Raw genomic sequence first — 12,266 nt, 5'->3', positions numbered from 1 at the left:
GTGCTGGAATGAACATTGTTTAACCATTTTAAAACGTACAGTTCAGTAGCATTAAGTCCATTTACATTTTCGCACAACCATCACTGTCATCCATCTTGAGAACTTTTTCATTTTCCCAAACTGCAACTTGGTACCCATTAAATAATAACTCACCATTCTCCCTTCCTTTCAGCCCCTGGCAACTACCATTCTACTTTTTGTCTCTATGAATCTGTCTCTACGTTAGCCTGCTTTTTTGAACAATATTATATCATAAGCATTTCCCCGTATTATTAGGATCATTTAATGACTGCTTACTATTCCATTGTATGGATTTGTGTAATGATTTACTGAACTGTAGCCCTACTGTTGGTCTTCTAGGCTTTTTCTACTTTTCCATTATAAATAATACTTTGATTAGCATTGGGGACATAAAACATTATCTGTTCTTCTGTGTTTTTTAGGATCGAGTCCTAGAAGGGGAAATTATGGGGTGAAAGTGTGTGAACTTTTTTTTGTTTTTTGGGGTTTTTTTCGAGAATTTAAATATTTTATTATATGAAGTTCCACCCAAAATTGTGCTTCATTTTTTCACTCTATACTTTAACTCAAGGACGTTTGTGAAAGTAGCACACTTCAGAAATCCTGGAAGAAATTCCACCAGCTATAGGCTACTTAAATACTGCTTACAGAAAGTATTAAAAAAAACAACAACAGAGGAGTACAAAAGAACTTATTTACAAAACAGAAGTAAAGTAACAGATGTAGAAAACAAACTTATGGTTACCAGGGGATAAGGGTGGGGGGGGCGGGGGGGTGGATAAACTGGGAGATTGGGACTGACATGTACATCCTACTATACATGAAACAGATAACTAATAAGAACCTGCTGTATAGCACAGGGAACTCTACTCAATACTCTGTAATGGCCTATATGGGAAAAGAATCTTAAAAAAGAAAAGGAGTGCATGTGTGTAACTGACTCACTTTGCTGTATACCCAAAACTAACACAACATTGTAAATCAACCACACCCCAATAAAATTTTTTTTAAAGTATTAAAGCAAAACCAGGATCCACTTAAATCAAAGAGATGAAGGCTTAACATACAGAGTAATGTTTTTCATTCACTGATAAACTAAAGGTCCATTTCAAGATGTTTCTCTCGTATACGTGATTGGTTTTGTTAGCAAGCAAAGCCCTGAAAGGGACGGCTTCGTCTAGTCCTCAGACTCGGATCCATCTTCATCTTGACTAATCTGGAAGTAACGAAGTTCATCAGTCTCCTTGTCGGATGCGACCACACGGAGCCAATCACGAAGATTGTTCATTTGAAGGTATTTCTTGGGAAGGTGTTTCAAATACCTTTTAGAGAACTGTTTCTCAGAAACAACTGTGATTTTATTCTTGAAGCGTTCAACGTGAACGACATTCCCAAGATTTCCAGTTTTTCCATTCACTTTAACCTTCTCCCGTAGAAACGGTTCAAAATTTCCAGAATCAGAAATTCCATCTTCTACTGGATGAGTAAGGTCCAAATTAAACTTCCAGGTTGACTTCTTAGGCTTCTTGTCTTTCTTCACCGCCATCTTGCACGCCGGCGGCGCGATCAGAGCGGGTGTGAACGTTTGAAAGGCTTTCTAAAATATAAATTTATTTATTTATTTTTGGCTGCGTTAGGTCTTGGTTGCTGCGCGCGGGCTTTCTCTAGTTGCAGCGAGCGGGGGCCGCTCTTTATTGCAGTGCGCGGGCTTCTCATTGCAGTGTCTTCTCTTGTTGCGGAGCACGGGCTCTAGGCGCATGGACTTCAGTAGTTGTGGCAGTGGGCTCAGTAGTTGTGGCTCCTGGGCTCTAGAGCGCAGGCTCAGTAGTTGTGGCGCACGGGTTTAGTTGCTCTGCGGCATGTGGGATCTTCCTGGACCAGGGCTTGAACCCATGTCCCCTTCACTAGCAGGCGGATTCTTAACCACCACGCCACTAGGCAAGCCCCTGAAAGGCTTTTAAAAGATATTGTCAATTTACTCTTCCTACAGGGTTTTACCCATTCACACATGCCTTCCTCAGCACAGGTAAATCTCTCTCTCTCTCTCTTTTTTCTTTTTTGCTAATTGAGTTGCTGGTAAGATTCAATGTATTTATTTATATTTTAAATCATTTATCATCTCTTGCAAATGGGCTGTTTGTATTCAGCTTAATAATCTAGGGTCGAAACTGCAGTGAAAGCTAAGCTTGCTGAGATATAGCCACTCTTCTGAAAAATTCTACAGGGACACTGACTTTCGGGGTGTACTGCTGAGTTTCTGGGGTGCACGTCACCTGTCCTTCATGTCAGATTTCAAATCTCATGTAGGATTTTTTTTCTGCTTTCTAGCAAATTTCTGAGCTGCCCTCCAGTGCACCTTGGAGAGGTGGAAAGGGACCTCCCAAAGGGGCTAGGACGTGGGTCCTAAGCTGTGTGATGGTGGGCAACGAATCACCTCTCTGGGCCTCCCTGCCCACTCCGAGGGCTCGCCTAGCTCTGAAACCCACAGGAATAATGACACACGCTTAAGGCCTCCAGGGTTGGGCGAGCTCCAACAAGGAAAGTATTTGGCACACAGTAAATGCTGAGTTCCAACCTGGTGATTCCTATTTGATAGTTGTGTAAGCAGAAGGTGATACAATAGTAACGTTTGTTCCTCTCTCTTATAAACCGATTCTCAAGAGGGAGGTAGTATATTCTGACAACTAGACCACCTGTTTTATTGATTGAAGAATGTCAGCGAGGACCCTGGCTCTACATTCTAGAGCCATTCCATTCTAGAAATGTTCACATCAGGGTGTCTCCTATTTTTTTTCATAATAGTTAATACATGCCAGGCACATAATGTAAATGATCTGTAATCTTAGGAACAACTCTGAAAGGCAGGTATTACTGTCTCTCGTTGATAAACCAAGAAGCTGAGGCACAGAGAGGTCAATCATCTTGCCCTGAGGCACACAGCAGTGAGCTCCAGGGACCGCTCTTCATTCTGGGCTGGGAACCATTCACAGATTTTTAACTGAGGTGAAATTCGCACAACATAAAGTTAACTATTTTAAAAAAAATTTCCCTTCCCCCCCTCCCCTCTCCCCACTGGTAACCACTAGTTTGTTCTTTATATCTGTGAGGTCTGCTTCTTTTTTGTTATATTCACTAGTTGGTTGTATTTTTTAGCTCTGTGATACATTTTTTTTCTTTTTTTTTTTTTCGGCGGTACGCGGGCCTTTCACTGTTGTGGCCTCTCCTGTTGCAGAGCACAGGCTCCGGACGCGCAGGCTCAGCGGCCATGGCTCACGGGCCCAGCTGCTCCGCGGCATGTGGGATCTTCCCAGACCGGGGCACGAACCCGTGTCCCCTGCATCGGCAGGCGCCCTTTCAACCACTGCGTCACCAGGGAAGCCCCTTTTTTTTTTTTTCTAAATGTATTTATTTATTTTATTTTCGGCTGCGTTTGGGCCTTAGTTGCGGCCGGCGGGTTTCTCTCTAGCTGTGGCGTGCAGGCTTAGTTGCCCCGTGGCATGTGGGATCTTAGTTCCCAGACCAGGGATTGAACCTGCGTCCCCTGCATTGGAAGGCGGGTTCTGAACCACTGGACCACCAGGGAAGTCCCGTAAAGTTAACTATTTTAAAGTGAACAATTCAGTGGCGTTTAGTGCATTCACAGTGTTGTGTCGCCACCACAGCTATCGAGTTCCAAAATATTTTCATCGTCCCCAAAGGAAACCCGGTACCCATTACGTGGTCACTCCCCATTCCTCCCGCCCTCCAGCATCCAGCCACCATCAATCTGCCTCTGTCTCTCTACCTAGTCTACATATTTCATGTAAATGGAATCATACAGCACGGGACCTTCTGTGTCTGGCTTCTCTCACTTAGCGTAATGTTTTCACGGCTCATCACATAGCATATATCCATACTTCATTCCTTTTTATGGTTGAGAAATATTCCATTATATACTATATACATAACTGTGTCTCTAATAATGTATATTAAAATACTTTATGTATATATAAAAACACAATTTGTTTATTCATTTATCCATTGATGGCCATTTTGGCTGTTTCCATCTTTTTGCTATTTGAATAATGCTTCTATGAACTGTGTATATAAGTTGACCCTTGAACAACATCAGTTTGAACTGCATGGCAGACGTCTTTCAATAGTCAATACTGAGGTACTGCATGATCCGTGGTTGGTTGAATCCGGGGACAGGGAACCTCGGATATGGGGGAACTCCATATGTGAAGGGCCGACTGTAAGTTAAATGCAGATTTTCAACTGGGCGGAGGGTCGGTGTCCCTGACCCCCCTCATTGTTCAATGGTCAGCTGTATTTGTTTTAATACCTGTTTTCAATCCTTTTGGGTATACGATACACCTAGGAGTGAAATTGCTGGGTCGCCTGGTGATTCTATCTTTAATTTTTGATGCACTGTCAAACTGTGTTCCACAACGGCTGCACCATTTTGCATTCCCACCAGCAAGGCACGAGGGTGCCAGTTTCCCACATCCTCAGATGGGGACCCTACCTTGAAGCTGTGGGGGGCCCCCTCTCTGATTCACGGTCACAGTTTTGTCCATCATTAGTTTTGATAACCTCCACCGCTGTTTCCCTCCATGATTCACCAGATGGAATGTTGGCCGGAGAGCAGCTGTTGTGATTTGGGAATGGCCTTCAATTCTGTTAACCTGAAAATTCACACAGTCTGAAGAGCTGGAAGGGACTTTGGAACAAATGTAGTACAGACGTATTTTCTCTTATTTCTACTTGAATGTTTCCTGTGATGGGGAGCTCACTCCACCATGGGGGGGATAGTTACATTGTCAGACAACTGTCTTGAGGGCGTTGAGTTGCCTGAGGAAAGAAACAGGGAGGTACCTTCCTGGCAGAGGAAAAGTCATAGCAATATTTTCCAACTTGGACCCGTGCGCTGCACTGCCCATATCATCAGAGACCTCGCCGGGGCGGGTCCTCTAGTGGATAACCCTGGACGAGTTTCAGTCACCATGCACAGCCCCTCCCTGCTTCATCATCGGTCCATTTCCTTTTTTTTTTTTTTTTAAATATTTTATTTATTTATTTATTTGTCTCTGTCGGGTCTTCGTTGCTGCCTGCGGGATCTGCGTTGCAGCATGTGGGATCTAGTTCCCTGACCAGGGATTGAACCCAGGCGCCATGCGTTGGGAACGTGGAGTCTTAGCCACTGTTCCACCAGGGAAGTCCCCATCCATCCCTTTCTTAAACGTCTGGTGGCATTTCTTGATCTGTGAGTCTGATCCCATTCATGACCCCAGTCTTGAGTTTTTTAGGAGACACTTTGTTTTCAATCCTCCAGGACAGGCAAATGCAACGTCTATAATTAAGCATGCGTGTTATTAAATTCCACACCTTAATGGATAGTTCTTGCTGAGGAGAGTGGGGTGCCAGGAAAGGAAATAAAATGTGCCTCAAAAGCCATAGAAACTCAGACTTGAGTTTGCCTGGTGGGATGCAAATGAAAATGTCCTCCAGCAGTTGAGCTACAAATCGTGTCTTTGCCACAGAACTTCTCACCGTTTCCTGATACGCCACTTCTTGCTCCCAAGGAAGAGTACCTGGGATTTAAACTGATAAATAAGTCAACTCTTAGTTGCCAGTGATGGCTGGGGACAAGGGTGATACATAAATAAACAGGTAACTTTCAAATTGCATTTTATCTGCTACCATTATAACTTCTTCCCCTACCAAATTTTCTCTGAGTAGCAAAATGGGACTATTTGGAAGCCTTTTTTCTTTCTATTTTTTTCTTCCTTTCTGATCTTGCGGGATGTGAATGACCCAAGGGCTGGGTACTCATTGCCCAAGTAAGAAGCAGCTACAAAAACGTTAGATGAGAAGACCTAAATAGACATTTCTCCAAAGAAGAAATACAAATGGCCAAGAGGCACATGAAAAGACTCTCATCATCGATAATTGTTGGAGAAATGCAAATCAAAACTACGATGAAGTTCCACCTCACACCAGTCAGAATGGCCACCATTAAAAACTCTACAAATAAATGCTGGAGAGGATGTGGAGAAAAGGGGACCCTCCTACACTGTCGGTGGGAATGTAAGTTGGTGCAGCCACTGTGGAAAACAGTATGGAGGTTCCTCAGAAAACTAAAACTAGAGCTACCATATGATCCAGCAATCCCACTTCTGCGTATATATCCAGACAAAACTCTAATTCAAAAAGATACATGCATCCCTATGTTCACAGCAGCACTATTCACAATAGCCAAGACATGGAAACAACCTAAATGTCCATCAACAGATGAATGGATAGAGAAGATATGGTACATATATACAATGGAATACTACTCAGCCATAAAAAAGAATGAAATAATGCCATTTGCAGCAACATGGATGCAACTAGAGATTATCATACTAAGTGAAGTAAGTCAAAGAGAAAGATACATACCATATAATATCACTTATATGTGGAATCTAAAATATGACACAAATGAACCTATCTATGAAACAGAAACAGACTCACAGACATAGAGAACAGACTGGTGGTTGTCAAGGGGGAGGGGGCTGGTGGAGGGATGGAGTGGGAGGTTGGGATGAGCAGATGTAAACTTTTATATACAGGATGGACAAACAACAAGGTCCTACTGTATTGCACAGGAAACTATATTCAATTTCCTATGATAAAGCATAATGGAAAAGAATATTAGAATATATATATACACACATATGTATAACTGAATCACTTTGCTGTAAGCAGCAATTAACACAACTTTGTAAATCAACTATACTTCAATAAAAAATTTTTTTTGTAAAGTTAGATGATGCGCTTATAAGAGAAAAATGGCTAGAAATTAAATAGGTGTCACACGTGCTGTTTTTGGAAAACCAAAGTTCAATTTGATTTCATGGTGAAGCCCCCTCTACCTTAGACCCCTGGCTCTGAGATTTCCCAACGGAAGGCAGCCTTATGCTGTTTCATCTTCAGAATCAACAACCGATCTGCTCCACGTCTGGTGCATGACTCTGTGGGCAGCTCCCCTTGGTTTCTGGTTGCAGGAGATTCAGGTGAGGGCTGGGTAGAAACCGTCTTTCCTCTGTCATCCCCTTTTCTTTCCATATTCTGGTTATTAATAATTACTTTTTCTTTTTAGTTCTCAGTAGTCTGTTCTTTTGAACCAGGCCAAAGCACACTTTGCTTTTTATATTTCCTTTCATTCTAATCACAAAACTCCCTCCAGGCTGAAGCTTCTTCTCAGAAACCTGGCAATTAGAAGAGGCAGCCAGCCTCTTCCTAACACTTCCTTTGGAGCCCCGTCATAAATAATTAACCTGACGTTAGGCTCAGCACACAAATGGATGGGGTGCGATTGGCGATGGTGTGGGCACCTTCTCTCCTGGGTTTTTACCCTGTTCACGAAATCCAGGAAGCGGATGCAGACCTTTCCATTAGCAGGCATGCGCTGTCCACTCTGGAACACTTAGAGAGGAAACCACAGCCGAGACACTTTTCTCGTGCACTTAAACCTGAGAGTTGTTCATGAAGCTGTTATCTGAGGACGGCATTTTCTCCCACCATCATCTCACAGGCCCCCTAAGGCTGCTACTGCCCCACAAACATTTTATTTTGACCTGCTGCCAATTCAGTCTCATCCCCGGGGATGACAGTGGAGGGTGAAGGGTAGATTCAGAAGGGGCTGCGGTCACCTTGACCCAGATCCAGTCTGTGGCTACAACAGTCTCAGTGAGGAGGGGGCTGAGATGGATTGATTGGTTTCTTTTCCTTTCTTCCACCCTTCCCTCCCTCCCTCCCTCTCTCTCCCTTTCTTTCTTCCTTCCTTCCTTCCTTCCTTTCTTTCTTTCTTTCTTTCTTTCTTTCTTTCTTCCTTTCTTCCTTTCTTCCTTTCTCCCTTTCTCCCTTTCTCCCTTTCTCCCTTTCTCCCTTTCCTTCCCATCCCTTTCCTTCTCCTTCCCCTTCCTTCCTTCCTTTCCTTCTTTCTCTCTTTCCTTCCAATCAACGTGAAATTCACATGACATAAAATTAACTATTTTAATCACAAAAGGGCAAATATTACATGATTCCACTTATAAGAGGTCCCTAGGGTTGAGACAGAAAGTAGAAGGGTGGCTGACAAGGGCTGAAGGAGGAGGGTGGGGAATTAGTGTTTAAAGGGGAAAGAGACTCAGTTTGGGAAGATGACAAAGTTCTGGAGGTGGATGGTGGTGGTGATGGTTGCACAACAATGTGAATGCACTTCACGCCGCTGAACCGGACATTTCAAGATGGCTAAAATGGTAAATTTTATGTTATGTAGCTTTTCCTACAAACATGTATATAATTTTTTTAATTAACCATTTTAAAGTGTGAGGTCAGTAGCATTCAGTACTTTTGCAATGTTGTGTGACCACCACCTCTAACAAGTTCCCCAAACATTTTCATCACCTGCAAAGGGAAACTCATACCCTGAAGCATCCCTCGTCATCTGCCACGCCCCTCCCTCCCCCATCCCTGGCAACCACCAATTCACTTTCTGTCTCTATTGAATTTACTTATTTGAGACAGATCGTATAAATGGAATCATGCAGACTGTGGTCTTTTTGTGTCTGGCTTCTTTCACAGAGCTTCATGTTTTCAGGGTCCATCCACATCGTAGTGTGTGTCATTCCCCTCTATGGCTGAGCAATATTTCATCGTATGGATTTCCACCCCTTGTTTATCCATCATTCATTGATGGTTGATGGACACTTGGGATGTTTCCACCTTGGGCTATTTTTTTTTAATTACCATTTTGATCATTTATTTTATAAACTTTATTTATTTTAAAGTTAATTTTTATTGGAGTATAGTTATTTTACAATGTTGTGTTATTTTCTGCTGTTATACGTATACGCATATCCCCTCTTTTTTGGATTTCCTTCCCATTTCGGTCACCGCAGAGCACCGGGTAGAGTTCCCTGCGCTATACAGTAGGTTCTCATTAGCTCTCTATTTCACCTTTGGCTATTGTGAATGTGTGTGGACCAGGATTTGCTTGGGCACCTTTGATGGGATTATTTAGCTGTTTTTTGTTTCTCTCTCTCCTCGTCAAGAAGGCTGGAAGCTGCCCTTCCTCACCTGTGGCCAGGTTGGTCCTGCTGGGGCCTCCTGCAGCATCTCTTGGAAGACCTGCCAGGCAACACGTGTCAGAGGGTCACAGCCGTCAGAGGCCACCCAGGAATTAGGCAGCTGCCTTGTCATGCTCCCTGGGGAGGGTGCTCAGCGACATGCGCGGGTCGTTCTGTCTGTCGTCAGTTTTCTAGAAGCACCACCGAAGGGGAAATCATAGCCTCGGAGGGGCAGGTACTTGGAGAATCCATCTTCCTGAGTCACCTCTCAGCAAACCCTACTTTCAAGTCCCTGGATATCCTGTCTCACTTCAGCTTTAGTGTGAACAGGATGTGTAAGACATGGGGCCACTGAAATGGGAGGGCAGGACAGTGCCACCGAAATTGTGCCCCAGCGCCGCTCACCAAATGACCCGCCAACACCAAGGCTGTCCTGGGGAGCTGGCTGCTGCCTGAACGTGGTTCCCGCCAAGAAAGGGGTGAGATGGGCGTTTAGGCTGTGACCGCGTTAAAAATCCTCAGCCATGGAGTTCCTTTGTCGTGCAATTCCCAAACCCTTTCAACTTACTGAGGCAAAATTCACGTCACATAAAATCAACCATTTTATTTATTTCTTTTCTTTCTTTTCTTTCTTTCTTTCTTTCTTTCTTTCTTTCTTTCTTTCTTTCTTTCTTTCTTTCTTTCTTCCTTTCTTCCTTTCTTCCTTTCTTCCTTTCTTCCTTTCTTCCTTTCTTCCTTTCCTTTCCTTTCTTTCCTTTTCCTCTTTTTTTTCGTTGCACCGCACAGCTTGCAGGATCTTAGTTCCTTAACCAGGGATGGAACCTGGACGCTTGGTAGTGAAAGAGCAGAGTCCTAACCACTGGACCACCAGGGAATTCCCTCTTTAAAAAAAAAAATATATATATATATATATATATAGATAGAGAGAGAGAGAGAGAGTTTAATTTTTATTTTATATTGGAGTATAGTTGATTTACAATGTTGTGTTAGTTTCAGGTGTACAGCAAAGTGATTCAGTTATACATATACATATATCTGCTCTTTTTCAGATTCTTCTCCCATATAGGTTATTACAGAGTATTGAGTACAGTTCCCTGTGCTATAGAGTATGTCCTTGTTGATTATCTAAAACTCAACCATTTAATTAATTAATTAATTTACTTATTTACAATTAATTAATTATTTTTGGCTGTGTTGGGTCTTCGTGGGCTTTCTCCAGTTGCGGCAAGCGGGGGCTACTCTTCGTTTTGGTGCGTGGGCTTCTCATTGCGGTGGCTTCTCTTGTTGCAGAGCATGGGTTCTAGGTGTGCAGGCTTCAGTAGTTGCAGCACATGGGCTCAGTAGTTGTGGCTTGTGGGCTCTAGAGCGCAGGCTCAGTAGTTATGGTGCACAGGCTTAGTTGCTCCGCGGCATGTGGAATCTTCCTGGACCAGGGCTCGAACCCGTGTCCCCTGCATCGGCAGGCGGATTCTTAACCACTGCCCCACCAGGGAAGTCTGTATCATTTTATTTATTTAAAACTTTTTAAAAAAGTAATTTTATTTTATTTGGCTGCACCACATAGCATGCGGGATCTCAGTTCCCTGACCAGGGATTGAACCCGGGTCCCTTGCATTAGGAGCTTGGAGTCTTAACCCCTGGACTGCCAGGTAAGTCCCTAAAACTCAACCATTTTAAAATGCACAATTCAGTGGCACGTAGTACATGCACAATGTCGTGCCACCACCACCTCCATCTAGTTCCAAAGCATTTGACTCACCCCAAAGGGAGCCCCCGGACCCACTGAGCACTTACACCCCAACGCAAACCCTCTGACCAGTCACTTGAAAATTCAGTCGTACAAGTGAAGCCAGGCCCCCTGATTGGTGTCCACGCCACGTGGTAGGGGCTTAACAAAGATGTGACAGAAGATGGGAAAAGAAGGGGGGGGGGGGGACAGGTGAGGACATCCGTCGTGTCCAGGCAGCAGGCTGGGGATTCCCTGGACGTGTGGTATTCCAGGAGTGGCTGGAATGTTTTCCTTTTTCTGTCTTTCAGAGGCTGGATGGTGTCTTGAAAGAACAGGGGCAGTGGAGGCAGGCTGACTGGCGGGGCCTCCACTTACTACTTGGGTGGTGTCAGGCACACTATTTATTTATACAATTTTAATTTATGTTACTGAGACTCAGCTTCCTTGCCTCTCCGGGGGCTGAACAATGCCTACCTGGAGGGCAGCTGGGAGGGGACTTCGTATGGAGGTCGGCACACAGCAGGCGCTCAGAAGTCGCTCCTATAATATTGTACATATTCCACGATGGAGATGGTGATGATGCTGGTGATGGTGGAGAGGATGATGTTGCTGTTGTGGGTGGAGGTGCCAGGAAAAGCCACACCCCCTGGTTGCCTGCTCTGATCCTGAGTCCAGGGGCATTAATAGAGGCAGAAAGGTAAAGAATGAGGGCGAGACTCAGGAGCAACTTGAAAACCACTCCACTCAGGAGGAGCCAAGAGAACCTGAAAACCTTTGAAGAAATTAGGATACTGCCTCGCCCTGACTCACATGTACCGGCAGGGTGTCTCACTGAGATGGTCCACAAAGCCTTGTTTCTTTTCTCCTTTGAACTTGGAAGCTACGGAGGAGGGTTTGAAAGGCCGTGACTAAGCTCCCAGCCAGCTGACCCGCGGCCTTCTGCTGAGCGAGCAGGCGCCAGGCGAACGCGCCCCGGGCGGTGCATTCACGTGGCTCTACAAGAATGTGATTTTTGTTTGCGGGTTTTCCTGCTCTTCTTTCACACACAGAAAAATGCTGCGTGCTTGAGGCTGTGTCCCTCTTTTTCCTGTGTAGAAGACACTTCTTCAGTTCCCGAATAGGATCTGGGGTTCATTCTCCTTGTGAGGAAGCCACACGGATTGCCCGAGGAGCCCCCCCATCCCCCCACCCCCCAGGCATTCTTAGCAAGATGCCACTTATTCTAGATCGTGGGAAAGGCAGAATCGGACTGTGTTTGTTTCCTAGCGCAACAGTGACAAGTGACCACCAACTGGGTGGCTTAAAAGCAACAGAAATGTATTCTCTTCCAGTCTTGGAGGCCAGAAGTCTGAAATCAGGGTGTCAGTAGGGCCGACCTGTGCCTCTCTTTGGGTCCTCAGCAGTACTTTGGGTCCTCAGCAGTACTTGGCTTTGCTTAGATG

At 44.5% G+C, this 12,266-nt stretch overlaps 1 pseudogene; it reads right to left on the bottom strand.

Moving 5' to 3' along the window:
- Positions 1-1,198: 1,198 nt before the first annotated feature.
- LOC132438900 (ribosomal protein eL22-like 1 pseudogene) lies at positions 1,199-1,588 on the bottom strand (annotated as a pseudogene).
- Positions 1,589-12,266: the final 10,678 nt, after the last annotated feature.

This window comes from Delphinus delphis, chromosome 15 (assembly GCF_949987515.2).
Source record: "Delphinus delphis chromosome 15, mDelDel1.2, whole genome shotgun sequence".
Classification (NCBI taxonomy): domain Eukaryota; kingdom Metazoa; phylum Chordata; class Mammalia; order Artiodactyla; family Delphinidae; genus Delphinus; species Delphinus delphis.
The sequence above is the reverse complement of the archived record's forward strand: the minus strand, read 5'-3'. Positions and strand labels throughout refer to the sequence as shown.